The sequence below is a fragment of the Camelus bactrianus genome, chromosome 5, assembly GCF_048773025.1.
Source record: "Camelus bactrianus isolate YW-2024 breed Bactrian camel chromosome 5, ASM4877302v1, whole genome shotgun sequence".
NCBI lineage: Eukaryota > Metazoa > Chordata > Mammalia > Artiodactyla > Camelidae > Camelus > Camelus bactrianus.
In genome coordinates, this window is record NC_133543.1 from 17,761,845 (window position 1) to 17,781,675 (window position 19,831).

At 35.0% G+C, this 19,831-nt stretch overlaps 1 protein-coding gene and 1 pseudogene across 6 annotated transcripts in view; both read right to left on the bottom strand.

Moving 5' to 3' along the window:
• Positions 1 to 19,831, bottom strand: part of PTPN4 (protein tyrosine phosphatase non-receptor type 4) — a 152,453-nt gene that overhangs the window by 96,413 nt on the left and 36,209 nt on the right. The gene's annotated exons all lie outside the window — the stretch shown is intronic.
• On the bottom strand, positions 4,027 to 17,836 carry LOC105068786 (ADP-ribosylation factor-like protein 8B pseudogene; annotated as a pseudogene).

A 19,831-nucleotide genomic window follows, 5' to 3' on the forward strand; every position in this document is an offset into this window, starting at 1 on the left:
TAACCCAAAGAAGAACATGCTGAGGCACACAGTAATCAAACTGACAAGAATTAAAAATAAGGAGAAAGCAACAAACAATATATAAGGGAATCCCCGTAAGGTTATCAGCTGATTTTTCAGCAGAAACTCAGCAGGCCAGAAGGGAGTGGCATGATATATTTAAAGTGCTGAAATGGAAAAACCTACAACCAAGAATACTCTACCCAGCAAGGCTCTCATTCAGATTTGACAGAGAAATCAAAACCTTCACAGATATGCAAAAGCTAAAAGAATTCAGCACCACCAAACCAGCTTTACAACAAATGCTACAGGGAATTCTCTAGGTAGAAAACAAAAGGCCACAACTAGAAACAAGAAAATTGGAAAATGGAAAAGCTCACCAGTAAAGGCACACATACTGCAAAAGTATGAAATCATCCACACACAAACATAGGGAAGTTAAAAGACAACAGTAGTAAAATAATCTGTGCCCACAATAAGCAATTAAAGGATACAGAAAACAATTAGATGCAAAGCATGATATCAAAACCAGTAATCATGAGGGGAAGAGAGTATGAATACAGGGTATCTAAAATGTATTTGAAATTAAGAGGTCAGCAATTTAAAACAATCATGTATATACAGACTTCTATACCAAAACCCCAACAAAATACTAGCAAATCGACTCCAACAATGCATTAAAAGTATTATACACCATAATCAAGTGGGATTTATCCCAAGGATACAGAATTTTTCAATATCTAAAACTCAATCAATGTGATACACCACATTAACAAACTGAAGAATAAAAACCATATGATTATCTCAATGGATGCAGAAAGAGCTTTTGATAAAATTCAAAATCCATTTATGATAAAACTCTCCAGAAAGTGGATATAGATGGAATATACCTCAACATAATAAAGGTCATTTATGACAAACCCACAGCTAACATCATACTCAATGGTGAAAAGAGGAAAGCATTCCCTCTAAGATTGGGAACAAGGCAAGGATGTCCTTTCTCACCACTTTTATTCAACATAGTTTTGGAAGTCCTAGCTACAGCAACAGAGAAGAAAAAAATTGAAAGGAATCCAAATTAGAAAGATGTAGTAAAACTGTCACTGTTTGCAGATGACATGATACTATACATAAAAAATCCTAAAGATGGTACCAGAAAATTACTAGAGCTCATCACTGAATTTGGTAAAGTTGTAGGTTACTAAACTAATATACAGAAATCAGTTGCCATTTCTATACACTAACAATGAAATATCAGAAAAAGAAATTAAGGAAACAATCCCATTTATCATCACATCAAAAAAAAAAAAAAAAAAAAAAACCAAAAAACCTAGGAATAAAACTACCCAAGGAGCAAAGGACTTGTACTCCAAAAACTATCAGACACTGATGAAAGAAATTGAAGATGACAAAAATAGATGGAAAGGTATACTGTGTTCGTGGACTGGAAGACTCAGTATTGTTAAAATGGCCATACTACCCAAGGCAATACATGATTCAGTGCAATTCCTATTAAATTACCAATGACTTTCTTCACAGAGCTGGAACAAAAAAATGTAAAAATGTGTATGGAAACACAAAGGACCCCAAATAGCCAAAAGAATCTTGAGAAAGAAGAACAGAGCCGGGGGAATCTTGTCCCCTGACTTCAGACTATACTACAAAGCTACAGTGATCAAAACAGTATGATACCAGCACAAAAACAGACACATAGATCAATGGAACAGAAGAGAAAGCCTAGAAATAAACCCACACACCTAGGGTCAACTAATCTATGACAAAGTAGGCAAGAATATACAATGGAGAAGAGATAGTCTCTTCAATAAGTGGTGCTGGGACAACTGGACAGCTACATATAGAAGAATGAAATTGGAACATTCTCTAACACTATGTAAAACAGAAACTCAAAATGGATTAAAGACCTAAATGTAAGGCTGGATACTCTAAAATTCCTAGAGTATAGAAGCAGAACACTCTCTGACATGAATTGCAGCAATATTTTTTTCAAACCAGGTCCTAGAGTAAAAGAAATAAAGGCAAAAATAAACAAATAGAACTTAATTAAACTTAAAAGCTTTTGTACAGCTAAAGATACTATAAACAAAATGAAAAGACAGCCCACAGAATGGGAAAAAATATTTGCAAACAATGCAACTGACACAGGACTGATTTCCAATATTAAGCTCATTCAACTTAATTTAAAAAAAAAAAAAAAAGTAAGCAACCCAATCAAAAAATGTGCAGAAGACCTAAATAGACACCTCTCCAAAGAAGACATCCAGATGGCCAACAGGTACATTAAAAGATGCTCAATATTGCAAATTATTACAGAAATGCAAATCAAAATTATGAGGTATCACCTCCTACCAGTCAGAATGGCCATCATTAAAAAGTCTACAAATAATAATGCTGGAGAGGATGTGGAGAAAAAGGAACCCTCCTACACTGTTGGTGGGAATGTAAATTGGTGCAGCCACCATGGAGGACAGTATGGAGATTCCTTAAAAACTAAGAACAGACTTACCATGTGATCCATCAATCTCACTCTTGGCCATATATTTGGAGAAAAGTATAATTCAAAAAGACACATGCACCCCAACGTTCACAGCAGCACTATACAATAGTCACCACATGGAAACAACATAAATGTTATATATGTACAATGGACTATTACTCAGCCATAAAAAAGAATGAAATAATGCCATTTGCAGCAACATAGACGGTCCTAGAGATGATCATATTAAGTGAAGTTAAGTCAGACAAAGACAAATATGATGTCGCTTATATGCGGAATCTTATAAAAAAGATACAAATTTAGCTTATAAACCAGAAATAGATTCACAGACGCAGAAAACAAACTATGGTTGCCAGAGTGGAAGGGGTGGGGATTAGAAGCCTGGGATTAACAGACATACATTACTGTATATTAAATAAACAAGGACCTACTCTATAGCACAGGGAACTATATTTAATTTCTTGTCATGAGCTGTAATGGAATAAAGAATCTGAATTATATATATACACACACATATATATATATATATAACTGAATCACTTTGCTGTACACCTGAAACTAACATTATAAACTGACTACACTTCAATAAAAAATAAGAATTTAAAAAAATTTTACAAAACGATCCCAATGGTAATGAGATGTTACTTCACTGTGGTTTTGATTTGCATTTCTATAATAACTAACGATGTTGAACATTTTTTCATGTGCTTGTTGGCCATCTGTGTATATCTTTGGAGAAATGTCTAATCAAGTCCTTTGCCCACTTTTAAAAACTGGGTTGATAATCTTTTTGTTGTTGAGTTTTAAGAGCTCTTTTTATATTCTAGATGTTAGACACTTAACAGATAACATGATTTGCAAATATTGTCTCCCATTTCAAACGTGTTTTTTTCACTTTCTTTTTTTTTGACATTCTTAACATGTTTTATTATATTGGCTAGAATGCTCTAAATGCAGAAAAGCTTTTGAAAAAAATCTTCAATTCCCAACCCCTTAAAAAGGTGTGTTGAACCAGGAGAAAAAGAAAAATAAATAAAATTAATCATCTGGACAGATACAAAACAGGATGCCTCAGTTCCTCCCATATCCCCAAGCTGCTATCTGGTGATGAAGAACTCTCAGAAAGCAGGGTGTTTTTCAAATTCATTGCATAAGATCTCACCAGTGTAAAGAACCAATAACAACACTGATCTGGTGCCTCTGCTTACTCTTTGCAGACCATATTTTAAATTTCTAAGGTGTAATTATACATTTTACAAGCATTTGTGAGATATGTAATATCTGTGTTCATATCCCACATGAGTCAAGCTAAAGGCTTTCTAAATACTGTGTATGGCACTAGAAACTTCATGCTGCATCAAATCAGTTATCAGTATTAAGCTACTCGAATCTGTAATGAAATATCATAGGCAGACATTTACTGAAAACCAATATAAAAACCTGGCCCAGAAAGACTAGAACAGAAACAGGCAATTTTCTTGATTTAAGATGGTCAAAAGTGTGCTGTTTTGTTTAAAAAAAAAAAAAAAAGCTGTGCACACTGTTTAAGATAAGTATGTATAAGAAGTCTTTTTGGGTGTGCTGACTTTATCATGACAACTCTAGTTGATTCTTTATGAAGGGTTGGGAATACCCATCTTCAGCAGCACATGAGAAATAAACTCTGGAAAAGGCAATTTCTGGGGTTTAGGAAGGACCGTATTCTGGGAAGTACTTCAGAGGAAAGGACTATAATTCTACGATTATAACCAGGAAGGACTGTAAGACTTCAGGAGATGCTTCAGCTTCTTCTAGATTTTGAATGTCGAATAAGCCACTGAAGTGTGATATCTGTATTACCCTTTTCTTCACAAGAAATTGAATAGCAGCAAATCTCTCTACCCTGAATAGCAGACAGATTCATTTTTTCAATTAGCTCTTTCTCATCCAAGACATTAGGAAGATCTCTCTTGCTTCCAAGAACTAGTATTGGAATTCCTTGTAACTGTGGTTTATCTAGAAGATTATGTAGTTCATTTCAAGAGGATTCTCTCTTTTCACGATCTGCAGCATCTATCATGTAAACAACAGCCCTGACTCCTCTGCAGTATCGTTCCCACATGCTCTGGAAGCAGGGCAGTCCTCCTATGTTCCAAATCTTTATTGTGATGTTACCTTTAGCTACTTTCGTCAAGTTGAAGCCCACTGTGGGTATCATATCTTTACTGAATCGACCTGATGCGATGACATTGACAAAGGTGGTGTTGCCCAAGTACCTGATGTGATGACATTGACAAAGGTGGTGTTGCCTAAAGCGTCAACTCCATCTCCTCCTTCCAGAAGAGCAAGCGCAACCAGTCCAGCAGGCGGGAGCTGAGTGCAGCATGATGGCAGCCAGGAGGGAGGATGGACCGGCAGGTGGGTGAGCGAGTGGGCGGGCGGGCAGGGGTGGTGATGGTGTCCACAGGAGCGGGCCTCAGCCCAGATCCCCCCAAATGGCTCCTGGGCCCGGCATGACGCTCATTTTTTTCACTTCCTTGATCATATACTCTGATACACAGAAGTTTTAAATTTTTGTGAAGCCCAATTTAGTCATTTTTTCCTTTTGATGCTTATATTTTTGGTGTCACATCTAAGAATTCATTGCCAAATCCAAGGTCATGAAGAACTGCCCATGTATTTTCTTCTAAGTTTTATAGTTTTAGCTCTTACACGTAGTTGCTTCTGCCTTTTTGGACTTATTTTTGTATATGGTAGGTATATACCTTGGTAGGGGCACAATTTCATTCTTTTGCATGTGGACACCAGTTGTCCAAGCATTATCTGTTGAAGAAACTATTCTTTCCCCACTGAATGCTCTTAGTAACTTTGTTGAAAAATCTGTTGACCATAGATGTGTGGGTTTATTTCTAGACTCAAAATCATGAGTTTTCTTTTTACCTCCCACATACCATACACTTGATACTAGAGAATCCTACAACACAGAAATACCAACATGCCTAATGGAAAGAGGCCAAGAAAAGCCTGCTTTCTAAGCAAATAACCAGAAAAAGGTTATCTAAGAGGATAGAAACCTTCCTGACATCGCTGACTCTAATCCTGCCAAACCCAATGGGAGAAAACTGAGACTGCCTCCAACAGTGCCATGGATATCAAGTAGGGAGCCTAGAGTTCCATATGCCTCCCGGTACTAGCTGGCATCAAGCGGAAAGCCTGGTCTTCTACTGTCTGCCAACCAACAGCAAACTGCAATACGTAATACCACCTCAGGGGTGGTATCAGCAAAAGCTGAGTGCGCAGTCTGAACCTCAGCCTAGTGGTAACAGGCAGTGCTCAGATTCCTCATTGGGTTGGTGACAGAAGAAGCTACTGAAAACAAAAGAAAAAGGAAAAAATCCTGAAAGCAACTAGATTCAAGTATCCAGGTGAACCTCAATCAAAATGAATCCAAATAAATCTACCCCAAGATACAACATAATGAAACTACTAAAAACAAAAGAAAAAGGAAAAAGTCTTGAAAGCAACTAGAAAAAGAACTTACCTATACGGGATGACAATTCAATTAGAATAAATTTCTCACCTGCAACCATAGGAACAGAAGGAAGTGGTACAACATTTTCTAGGTGCTGAAAGAAGAGAACTATCAACCCAGAATTCGCTAGTAAGAGAAAATATTGTACGGCAATTAAGGGTAAATAGTAACATTCTCAGAAAAAAAGAAAATTTAAAGGAATTAATCACCAATAGACCAATACTGAAAGAATGCCTAAAAGAAGTTCTCCAACCAGAAAGGAAGTAATAATATGAAGAAAGTCAGAAAAACAGAAAAGAAGGAAAAGCAGGTTATCTGGCTCAAGAGTCTATGCTTATAGCCGCTATACAATACTTGGCTTCAAAGAATAACTTTGCTGTTGTCAACAGTGGAAGACTATATTTATTCTTCCATCTGAAAGAGAAATTATTTAAACTGACAATACACAATTGCTTTATATAGCCTATTTAAAAATACCAACTTCCTTTTCCAGCAATATGCCACACTAGAATAAACTAAAAACTCTCTGTAACAAAATCCCTAGAAGTGCTGGATAAGATGTACTAATTCTTTTGATTACATAGCTAAGCTGAAAAGAAATCTCCACGATGGAGAAAAAAGAAATAGAAAACCTAAGCAGTTGGGTGTAAACTGTGCAAAGGCTGCACATGGAAAGGGTTGTTAAAGAATAAACAGTCTAGGTTTATCACTCACAGGTGGGACAATGAGTAGAACACGGGCTCAAATAAGGTGAGATATAGAACTAAGACTTAACCATTAAAAGCCCAGACTGGACAGCAACATTCTAATGAAAGGTAAACTAGAGAAGAAAACAAAAATCTTCCCACCAGCCCAGGATGAGACCAAAGAAGTTTCTCTGCCTCCACCTGGAATATGGATGAAGAAGAAAATTCTCCCCTGAAAATTCACAACCACAAGGCTGCCCTCACGTGGGTCTAAAGTTTGCTATTACACTATTGTTTGTAGAACCCCAAAGGTGAAAAACTACGATAAAAAATTAACCCTGGCTAAAAAACCAAACATTTCTCAAGGAACATATCCTTAACCCAGACTACAGATGACTCCCCAAAGTTAACGTTTATCTGAAGACAAGGTCATAATCCAAAATTATAAAACATAAGAGGAATCCAGAGCAAGTCAGCAGAACTGGATGACATCCCTCTAGAACTTCAATTAATAGAACTATAGAGACCATAAACTTAAAATGATTAAATATATTAAAAATATAAAAGGATCTGCTGTATCCAATACAATAAAGCTAAAAAATGAAGACAGTATAAATTGGTAAAGATAGATCAAGAGACCATTAGAATAGGAGAAAGCACCCAGAAAACAGATCCACACAAACTTTATTTACAACAAAGTAGTATTAAAAAGCAGTAGGGAAAGGAAGGCCTCTTCAATAAGATGGCAAGGAGCCAACTGGATATGCACATGGAAAGAATAAAACTTAACCAAAATCAAAACTTCACCATGCCCTAAAATTATTTATAGATGGAATGAAAAGATTAATAATACACAAACCTTCAATAAGGCTAAATAAGAACAATGAAAAAAGCAAATTAACAATAAAAAATATAAAAGGAAACAGAAACACAGAAAGCATACAGACCCACAACAATGAAAGAAAATCAGTAAGTAGTTTAAAATACCACACATAAAAGACATTAGACATATAGTTTTACCAAATCTGTGAAATTCTAAAAACCTCCAAAGAACACACATACCAAACTATCCCAAAGAACAGAAAAACAGGGAAGGTTATCCATTTACTCTTATGATTTCAATTCAAGAGGGAATAACAGCAAAAGACCATATTAAGCAAACCAGACTAATAAACAGAGATGCAAAAATATCAAATAAACTATTAGCAAACTAATTTGAATTTGGCCTCACGGGAAAAAAAACCCCCAACAGACAAGACTTGTGGAGAATTTAACATCAGAAAAGCTATACATGTAAGTAATAATTTAACATTAACAGAATAAAGGAGAAAAACATACAAATAATCTCCTTACACAGGGTGGGGGAAGTGAAATGAAACCGTATGAAAACAAATTTTGATTCCTAGTGCACATTATACTGAAAAATTCGAGACAAATTTAAAGCACAATTATAAAATTTCTGGATGGAATTATATGAAAATATCTTCACATTTTCCTAGTAGGAAAAGTTTTCTTACAAAAAGATCCCAAAGTATGAACAATAAAAGAAAAAAAGTAGGTAAAACTGACTACAGCAAAATAAAAACTTTCTGTGCAAATTAAGATACCATAAACATGACTTCTATTTCTGACAACAGAGGAGATTATAAACTCTAGAAAAATCCTTCCAAATACAATTAAATTACTAGGTAAAATATTTTTGAAAAAAAAATGTTGCTTTAATCTGTTACTGAGCTAGTATTAAAAGAAAAAAAGGTAGAAACAAAGATTCAGAACAAAGTGAAGTCAGGAAGCCCAGCTATTCAGAAATGCTAAAGTCAGATTCTAGCCTTAAAATTTCTAGCTTCTACTTTGACCACAGGATATATATAGGAATCAGAAGTGATCCCAGAGTCTCTTTAGGATGGAATTATAACAAGAGACCCATAAACTTTGTACTGACTACACTTTCAGAGTAAAAGTGAGTAACAAAAAAATCATGCCATGCAGAATGGCACTGAAAAACAAAACAAGAAATAAAAAAGTAAAAATAAAGGTTAACTATCTGGTCATAATTCATGCTACAATGTAGTCTGAGAACCCCAAGTTAAAAAATAAACTTAAAAGTGGTCCTGGTGTGACAGTGCCACCAGTTGACTGGAAAAAGCAAATAAAAAGCCTTCTCTGGAGGAAATCAATTATCAACCATGACTCAGAGATTGGTAGAGAGCATATAAAAAATGACCCAGCTATATGCTGTCTCCAAGAAACTCCAGATATAAAAATACGGGTAGGCTCAAAGTAAATGATAGAAAAGATATACCAGGTAAAAATTAACCAAAGAAAGGAGGCGTGCCCATACTGATATTAGATAAAACAGACCTCAGAGAAAAAATATTACCAAAGAGGACATTATAGAAAGATGAAAGGGTCAATCCATTAATAAGATTTGGCAACCCTAAATGTGTATGTACCAAAACAATCTTGAAAGAGAACAAATGTTGGAGAACTCACACTTTCCAATTTCAAAACTTACTATGAAACTACAGAAATTAAAACAAAGTGGTATTCACACAAGGATAAACATTAGAATAGAAGAGTATAGAACTGAGAGTCCAAAAGCAATATTTTACATTTATTATGAATCGGTTTGTGGTATCATGGGTATCAAGACAATTCAAATGAGAATGAACTATTTTTACCAAAAATGGTGCTGGGAAAAGGGGATATCTACTGTACATGTAACAAAAGTAGAAAGAGAAGATTAGAATCCATCAAAGATCAAAACTTTTGTGTTTCAAAGGATACCATCAAGAAAGTGCAAAGACAACCTATGGAATGGGAGAAAATATTTGCGAGTTATATATCTGATAACTGACTTGAATCCAGAATATATAAAGAATTCTTTCAACTCAACAATAAAAAGGGAAATAATTAAAAAATGGGCAAGGGATTTGAATATTCTTCCCAAAAGATATACAGAGAAAAAATATTGTATAACCCTACCTATATGAGATGTCTAGAATAGACAAATTCATAGATTTGGAGGTCAGAGAAAGTGGGGAATTAGTGTTTAATGGTTACAAAATTTCTGTTTGGAGTGATGAAAAAGTTTTGAAATAGACAGTGGTAATGACTGAACAACAGTGTGAATATAATCAATGCTACTTAATTGTACACTTCAAAATGAATCAACTGGTTAATAAAGTTTATGTTTTATATGTATATTACAATATTTAAAAATTAATATTGTAAATATCAAACATATACCAAAAACTCCACTGAATTATAAACTTAAAAAAGATGAACTGTATATTTTAAATGTGAGTTAGAATTCAATAAGGCTGTTAAAAAAACAGTATAAAAAAGCTGAAAGATCCTATAATGAGAAATTGATAAATCTTCCCACCTAACAGAAGATTTTAGCAAAAGGAAACCAAATTACTAACAAACTAAAGCATGAGGTAAGAGCTAGAAACCTAAATGATCAACAATTACATGGGGTAAGAAATCATATAAATAACACAAAAAGCAGAATGAAGAGGTAATAGTGGACATTCTTGTCTTGTTTCCAGTTTCAAAGGGAAACTTTCAGTATTTCACTTCTAGGTAAGATGTTTGCTTTAGAATATTTGTAAATACCCTTCATAAGTTAACAGAAATTCTTCTCTATTTCTAGTGTACTAAGTTTTTATTTTTAATACAATGAAGAAAATGATTACATGGTTTTTTGCCTTTATTTTATATCTCACGTACTTTGAATAAATCTAACCTGATATTAAAACATTTATATGAGTGTGTGTGTAGCCACATGTATAGATTTAATTTGCTAATAATTTGGAAACTTTATAATTTTTGCTCATGAGAGACTAGTCTATAATATTCCTTTGTGTTTAGGGACAAAACAAATTTTAACTCTTTCAACTTTCAGAAATAAAAATTCCTAACTGGTAGAAAACTACAGCTAAGAGAAGATTCTTTTAAAAATTAATTTATTCATCAAAAAAATTTTATTGAACACTTTAGAACACAGTTTCTCAACCAACCTTGGCACTGTGAACATTCTGTGTCATAATTCTCCATTGTCGGGGCCTGGGGAGGGGGGACTGTCCTATGTATTTTAGGATGTTTAGCAGCATCCCTGCTTTCTACCCACTAGATGCCAATAGCTCCCACCCAACTTTAACAACCAGAAATGTTCTGGCATTACCAAATGTCCCCTAGGGGAGGGGACTTAGGTACAAATCAGCCCTATTTGAGAATCATTGCTATAGAGGCACATTTACAGTTCTGGATATGGGCTCAGAACCTCTTGCTAAAGACTACCCTTATAAAACTATAGATTAGTTTCTCATTCAGCTTCAGGAAAATACTAAACAGAAAAACCCTACTCTGTGATTGAGGATGACAAGAAGTATAAAACATCTGGGATTTGACATGGATTTTGATTCTGTCCCATTTAGTATATGTAATGAACAAACAGGAAAATGTGCTCTATAAATAATGGTTAATTATAGAATGTTAATAAGGCCAAGGCAGTCTCCATTCCTCCCAACTGTTTCTCTGCAAGGCCAGAGACTACATGTACCACTATTATCTTGTGTATGCATTTAAAATATAGATTCCTGAGCCCCAACATACCTGAAATTGAGAAGTGGGGGGCAGTAATGTGAACTTCCAGTAAGTCTTCCTTAAGAACTCACAATTAAATTCTTATAAAGTAAACAAATACACGAAAATAGTACCAGAAACTACTCCAATCTTTCTTGACCAGACTTCTAATATGTTTTAAATTTGTCACTGATTACAAGGACATACAGAGAAGCAACAGAAGATTGTTCAACTCATAGATGATGTAGAAAATAAAAACACCAGTTTGAATGGTCAAAGGACCAGGATGCTAGTCTCAGTTCTACCAGTTACTTGGCATGTAGTTATGAGCAAGGCACAAAATCCCTGGGTTTGAATTCTCTGTAAAAAAGAATTAATTGTTATACCACATTGTTATTGACAAAAAGAGCCAAAAACAGATGAAAAAGCTCTGAGGAAATAGTACAGCACCAGTATGAAGATTAGTACTACTTAATAGATATTAATACAAAGCTACAATAGAGAGCCATATTCTAGTAAAATTATCCAATGTAATATTAATTAGGATATATGAAAAAACCTGTATCTGCAGAAACATATTGTAAATATTACCCAAAACTGTTAAAAATAAAAGTGTATTCACTTTTTTTTAACCTAGAGAGGTATCTAGGTTAAGAAAGTTGAAAAATGGAGAACATAATGATAAGCTTTCAGAAAATGTCTATGGATGAGAAGCTGGGAGGTTAGTTAAGTGTCATTCTACAGAAATAAGTATGTAAGTAGGAAAGGTCCTATACAACTACCAAAGAAAAAGTTACTTTGGTATAATGTAGCTAAAAAAAAAGATTTATATTCAACTCCTGGTGCAGACATAAGCTTACTAGAGGCTGCTTTTCCCACTGATTACAACCAAAGACTCCAGATAAAATTATAAAAAGCAATTATATGAGAAATCCAAGAAGCAAATTATAGCAGGCAGTATAGAGAGAAAAAATCACTAGTTGAAGCATGGTGAGCTTTCTGTGTTTTCTTTTCTTTAACTTCCTGTACCTCTGCCTTTGACTCAAAGATGTGTTGAATTAGAGAACTGCACAGTGGGCATGGGCAGCACAAGAGACAAGGGAAACCCAATTTTCTGGTAAGATGAGCCCTATGAACTGGACAGTGTGTGTTGGGGGTGGGGGGACACTACACTTGTTTCCCTCTCCACCAGCCTTGTCCCAGGAATAGCCCCAGTCACAGAATGGCATAGCCCTGGTGACGACACTGTGCAAACTGAAACCCTAAGAGAACACCCACCTCTTAGCAAAGAAGACTCAGAAAAAAGGGAATTGGTTTCTCAAAGAGCAGGGAGTAATCTGTTTTTGTTGTTTTCTTTAATTTTCTCTCATAGCATTGCACCTTAAAGGAGTCCCAGTCCTGCAGGCCTGTGCAACAACACAAGGCTAAAACTCTGAAAAAAATCTCATCCTTCTGGCCAGAGTAACTATGAAAAGTGGCCACTGAGAGCCAGAAAGTGTGGAGAAAAGCCTGCAAAGTATGGGAGAATATAAATTAATGTAAGTCCTGGGCTCGTGCCAAAAATGTACATATGCAGAACAGACCCAAAGCAACACAGCAACGACTCTGGGAACCGAACTGCAATGTAAGCCTTAAACTAACCCTCAAATGCTGCCTGCAAAGATCAGCCCAAACTGCACAGCAAACACACTGAAAATTGAATTGACACTGGAACAACTGCCCAGAAAACATGAGACAGAATTTGAGAACCAGTTAATCTCCTGCTAAAATAACAGTAACAACAACAAAATCAACATTATCTAGTGGATTTTAACAGAGACTCATAACATAATATTCCAAAATGTCCAGGACGTAACAAAAATCACCTGATACACTAAGAACCAGGAAAATCTGAACAATTTTCAAGGGAAAAGACAGTCAACTGATGAACACTTTGAGATGATTCAGATGTTGGAATTATCAGGCAAAGGCTTTCCACAGGTATTCTAACCATCCTCCATAAGTAAGGAAGGTGAGCACTCTAAAAATGAATGAATATATAGAAATTCTCAGCAAAATATAGAAACTTTAAAAAACAGTAAAATGGAAATTTTAGAAATGAAAAATACAGTTATCTAAAATAAATAACTCACTGAATGGGCTAAATAGAATGAAGAAAACTGATGAGTCAGTCAATTTGAAAGTAAATAAACAAAATAATCTGAAATAAAGAGAAAGTTTATTTTTAAAAAAAATGAACCAAGACTCAGGAACCTATGGGGCAAAATTTAAAATTCACATTACTGGAGTTTCTGAAGGAGAGGAGAAAGCAACTGGTATATTAAAAATATTTGAAAAGATAATGGCAGAAAAGTATCCAAATTTGGTGAAAGAAATACATTTAAAAATATAAAGATGTCAGTTACATAAAATGATGCCCAGACCCATCAAAATCAATCTGCTAAATACTAAAAATAAATTTTTAAAAATCTTAAAGGAGACTAGGGAAAAAAGCCACAGGGAAACAATTATTTGTATGATTTCAGAGCTTGAATTAGAAACTACGGAAGTCACAAAACAGCCGAACCAGATATTTAAAGTACTGAAAGAAAAGAGCTATTAACCCAGAATTCTATATCCATTGAAAATAGCCTTCAGATATGAAAGCATGCAACTCAAAATGTTACATAAAGGAAAATTCAGAGAATTTATTGTCAGAAAACTTGCTCTAAAAGAAATGTTTAAGAAGTTCTTCACTGAAAAGAATGATACCTGAGGGAAATCTGGGACTTCAAGCAAAATGAATGGTAAATACCTGGGTAAACATAATAGACTATTTTTTCCTGCTAAATTATTTAAAATATGCATTACTGTTGAAAGCAAGACTTACAGCATGTCTATGGAGTTTTCATTCTATGTAAAAACAAAATACATGACAACCATAATCAAAAAGGGGAGAAAGAACAGGAAACTATATGAATGAAAGTGTCCAGGTTTAGTTGAAGTAGTAAAAGATTAACTTGAAGTAGACTGTAAAATATAGGTATGTATAATAGTTCCTAGATCAACCTCAAGAAAGCAACAAACAAAAGAAGCCACGAGATACATTAAAATAGAATACTAAAAATCTTCAAATAACCCCAAAAGGCAGGAAAACAGTAAGAAAGGAACAAAAAAACAGAAGAGACAAACAAAAAGTTTAAAAATGGAAGGACTAAATTCATTGCTGGAATTCAATAATTTTGCTAAATTAAAAGAAACTATCAGATTTTTTTTAAAAAACCCAACTATATGCTGTCTACAAGAAATCCACTTTAATGCAAAAATGTACATACACTGATAGTAAAAACGATGAAAAGAGATAAAACATGCAAACACTAATCAAATGAAGGGTGTACTATCAAAATAAATGTCAGAACAAGGAAAACCAGTAATCAAATTCAGTACTAAAAAGTAATGATCATGCCACAAAAAGACATGGAGAGAGGAGGGTATAGATCAGTGGTACAGTGTGTGCTGAACATGCACGAGGTCCTGAGTTCAATCCCCAGCACCTCTATAAGTAAATAAACAAACCTAATTACCTCCTCCCTCCTCTTCCCCCAAAAAAGTGAGAATCAAAAGTGATATTTGGACTTTAAATCCCTGTCCCTGCCCAGTATTGTCTGTGTGACATTCAAGGGCTATATGTCCAAGAAAAAAAAAAAAAGCTTAAATGTGTATTACTAAGTTAAAATCTGAAAAGACTACTTACTGTGTAGTTCCAAGTACATGACATTCTGGAAAATGCAAAACCATGGAGAAGGTAAAAAGCTCAGTGGTTGCAAGAGTTGTAGGAGGGGAAATAGGCTGAATAGGCAGAGCATAGAAGACTTTTTGGACAGAGAAATTACTATGTATGATACTTTAAATGGTGAATACATGTCATTATACATATGTCTAAACTTAAAGAATGTACAGTACCAAGAGTGAACTCTAATGTAAACTTGGACTTCTGGTTTTGATGCATATGTTCATCACATGTACCACTCTGATGGGGATATTGAAAATGTGAGAGGCTGTGCTTCTGTGAGAACAGGAAATGTATGGAAAATTCCTGTACTTTCTGCTCAATTTTGCTGTGAACCTAAAACTGCTTTTAAAAAATGTTTTAAAAAAATGTTTAAGTTTACTGTAAATGTGCTAACTGAACATCCGTTTACCTTTGCTTATTCCTGAAAAGCTCACTATATTGAGGGAAAAAAGAGCATAAACACTAAAAACAAAAACCACAAAGACAAAGAGTAGAGAAGACATCACACGTTTTAGAAGAAATATAAACACATTTTAGAAGATGGAAAGCATAAGGAAGAGACAGTGGAGCTAAATACCAAATACCAGAGAAACATCCAGTAAGAAGCAAGTCAAACATCAAACACATGCAAAAGCTCAGAAACTGAAGGTATATATATATCATAAAAGGTGAGAATAAAGCATGAGGCTAAAATTTAGAAGAAAAGTGGCTGAAAATTCATGTAGGAAACAGTTACATCTCTCAGTTTTCAATTCCATCCATTAGAGCTAAATGACTATACAATTCCCCTGAGATATTCCAAGAAAACAGAAGTGGTTTCAAACCCAGGGATACTAGGCATAGTGGAGGAATAGAAGAGTGTCATTCTGGGAATCAGAGGATTTTATAAATAAGTTACATGAACTTTCAAAACCAGATGACGGCATGGATGAGTCTAGTTATACACCAAGTGTATAAAGCAGCCAGTCCAAAAAGGAGCACATCAGAAGGTTCTTAGATTTCTCTAAGAGGTCGTGAATTTGACAAAACATCTCACGTAAAGAATATATTGAGAAGATTCAATTACTAAAGAGTTTAGGGTAATTAAATTATACAGAAAACTAAACAAAAGAGAGAGAGAAAGAAAGGGGAGCAAAAACCACCAACTCTGTGAAAATCAAGACGTTTTGCACAAAAGAAGAGAATAATTATAATGTGCTACATGGCTCAGCTATGTAGAGCATTTACACAGACATATTCATGTACATGCTGAGTATGAGCATAAACATATTATAGAAGTCAATTATACTGATAAAATGAGGAGTAGAGGTTAAAGGAACTAAATCTTATCTTTTCAAATGGGAAATCAATAAATGCCTAAAACTGAAAACTTAGTGGTAGCAACACAAACACGGCATTTAGAGATATATAGGCAAATACCAAAAGAATCTATTAAAAAGAATCAAGCTAGTTGTTTCTAGGGAAGTGCGATAAGGACGGAGGCAGATGACTGCTAGTTTGTGATACACCTTCTAATACAGGTGGGACTATGTGACTCTTTAAATACATATACGATTTGAAAACAAAAAACTAGAAACCTACAGAAAGAAGTTAAGTATATTTTTTTAAAGGGGTAATGAATAATTCCACAAGAACAAAATATAACATAGTACACTAGATGACTTAGCAGTGAGTTAGCTTGCACAATCATAAAAAGGTAAACAATAACAACAATTAAGGCAGAAAGTGCTAACTGCCTGTGTCATACCTATTCTATCATTTCTTTAAAATAAAACTCCAATATTGTTTGGGATAGCAACAAGAATATAAAATATCCAGCCTTGTACGCCAAACGAGGACACATGACTAAATTTTCGTCAATACAATGTACCTAGAAGCTGCAGGGTAGAACTTCTAAGCAAAGTTCCTTAAGACTGAGAAAGAAACTAGCATGTGTGCCCTTTTTGCTTCTCCATCCTCCTCCTCTTCCCTGCCAGTCCCCTTGCCTGAAAACTGACATAATGGCTTGAGCTCTAATAACTATCTTGGATCCTGAAGTAATCTTATGTATAGCTGTGCTTTCAGGAAAGTGAAAGAAAAACAGGCAGCCTGGTTCGCTGATAACTGTGAAGTTGCTGTCCCATTCCTTCGACTGTCAATCTTTTATGTGAGAAGAAAATGAACTTTAGCTCATTTAAGTTATTGTTATTTCCCGTTTCTTCTACTAGAAGCCAAACATAATTCTGATAGAAGATTTAATCAAAAATTATAACCTAAGAATTTTAGGAGGGGGAGTGAGGGAGTAAACAAGACTAAGAATATTAAATTCTCAGCTTGTATAATAGGAAATCAAATAGATAATGTCCAAAACAGAAATACAAACCAGCATAGAAAAATGGGAGTAAATACCTAAAGGACATCTCCAATCTACTTGGAAGACAGTATTAAAAGAAAAGACTAGGAGCATTTTATTAAGCTTTTATTATACACTTTGTCCTGCTTGGCTTTTTTGTACTGTTTAATATTGTACACTATTACTTGGATAAAAATTAACCAAAATATTAAGTACTGAATATTTAATAAGCACTACAAAAATATAACACTAATGTATAGTAAAGAAATAACCTTCTCCCAAGAAAGGTCTGGGTTTGTCCTCAGCTACTGGGAGGTGATCTCTAGGCCCCTGGAATGTCCTACCTGACCGGAGTGTCTTTGTTTGCCTGGGGGCTTTGGTCACTGGACAGTCTAACAATGTGATTTATGATGGGGCCTTTGGGCCACATGGCATCAGCTCTGACTTCAGAGGAACTGGAGACTAAGGGTATTAATTAGCCTGACCTCTGGGAGAGGCTAGAGATTGGGTAAGTTACACAAGTAGCATGTGACTGAGTTGCAGCAAAAAGTTTGGACGCTAAAGGCTGAGGGGAGCTTCGCTGGTTGGAAATACTCAGATTGGGTAAGTTACACAAGTAGTATGTGACTGAGTTGCAGCAAAAAGTTTGGACGCTAAAGGCTGAGGGGAGCTTCGCTGGTTGGAAATACTCTGTATAACGGCCACACACAGTAACCAGGGGGAGGTAATGTCATCCATGACTCCACAGGGACTAGAAGCTCTCCATTTAGACTCCTCCTGGACTCTGCCCAATGCATCACTTCTTTTGGTTGACTTTAATCTGTATCCTTCCCCGGTAATAAACAGTAACATATGAGTAATACAGCTTTCAATGAGTTCCGTTGAGTCCTTCTAACAAATTATTGAAACTTGGGTGGTTTTAAGAACCTCCAAAGCCTGCAACTGACGTTAGAAGTGAGGGCAGTCTGGCAGACACTGTGCCCTCTAAGCTGTGCTTTGGCTAACTCTGGGTAATGAAAGAAGGAGAGGAAAGCAAATAAAAAAGATGAGAAGGGATGTTACATTTCTAGAGCACCTACTAGAGTACTTATTGGGTGTCTTATACATATTCACTTAATCCTGATAACCTTAATACAATGATATTATTTCTACTTTATAAATAAGGAAATTATACATAAAGATCAAGTAAGTGGAACAATGCCACAGAGCAAGTATGCGTACATGCAGGACATAAATCTAGCCTTTGGGATTGCAAGGCCCATGCACTTTTCATTAAACTATGCTACCTCCCTATACCACAATGCTCCCTAAAACAATTACTCATAGAATGCTAGGGTCTTAACTATGACATCACTATATGCTTAAATGATCTGTCTGGATAGTCTAACAACTAGAATCCAGGACCAGATCTATGCGGTTGTTTGTAGAACTACCATAGTTCCCACTGGAGTTATTCTTGATGAAGGAAAATAAAAGTCACCTCATAGTAATTCAAAGTTAAGTGATATCAAAAAATGTATAGTGAATCCAAAGCTATAAATTAACCAAGTGCTAAACTTAAGTACCTAGTCAATGTTACTAAGGGCTTATTTCCTCCAGATTTCTTTAATGTGGGAAAAAATGTTACATAATTGCAAAAGAAACAGCATTAACTATAAACTCTGGAGTTTATTATAAATAAATCAAAGGAAGCATCAAAAGGAAATGTCTGCATATTCAGAAAAATGTTAGTCATAACGGTATTGCTATTTCCTCATATATTACAGCTGTTGCTTTATTTTGTGGAAACTAAACAAACTGTTACATTAAAAATAATGTGTAGAATTCAAAAAGTAAATGAAAAAATAGAGTCATAAAATGAGTTACTAGGAAAAATATTTTTAAGTGGAAGACATTTACTATACTGAATTCCCAAACAGGAGGGAAAAATAGTTTCAGGATAAGTAGACTTTCAAAAGTGATAAACCTTGCTGTATGCATACATGCAATGTATGTACATACGCAAGTCCAGGATTGTTTCATTTCAAACTTTTAGAAGCACAATTATTTTAAGTCTTTTTTGTTGAAAATAATGTTAAAGAAATGCAAAGACTCAAGACAAATGGATGCTATCTTTAATATAAAATCAAATTTTTAATATATAGATATTGAACTATCTAATCTGAGTTATGAATAACATTCTAAATGGGTACAAAGATGAGGAGCAACTTCCTTTCTACAGTATTGTGATCAGCAAAATCCAACCACAAACGCCAACATGAACCTCTGGGCAGACAGTCACGTTGGGCACCAGGGCTTCCTCTAGGGGACTGTTGGGTTCACAGGGGACTCAGAACAGAGAATTACCCAGGGGAGGAGGCAGCACAGGTGTCACAGGCAATGGGACATCAGAAAGTGAGTCATGTAGCTTATGTAATAAAACCTC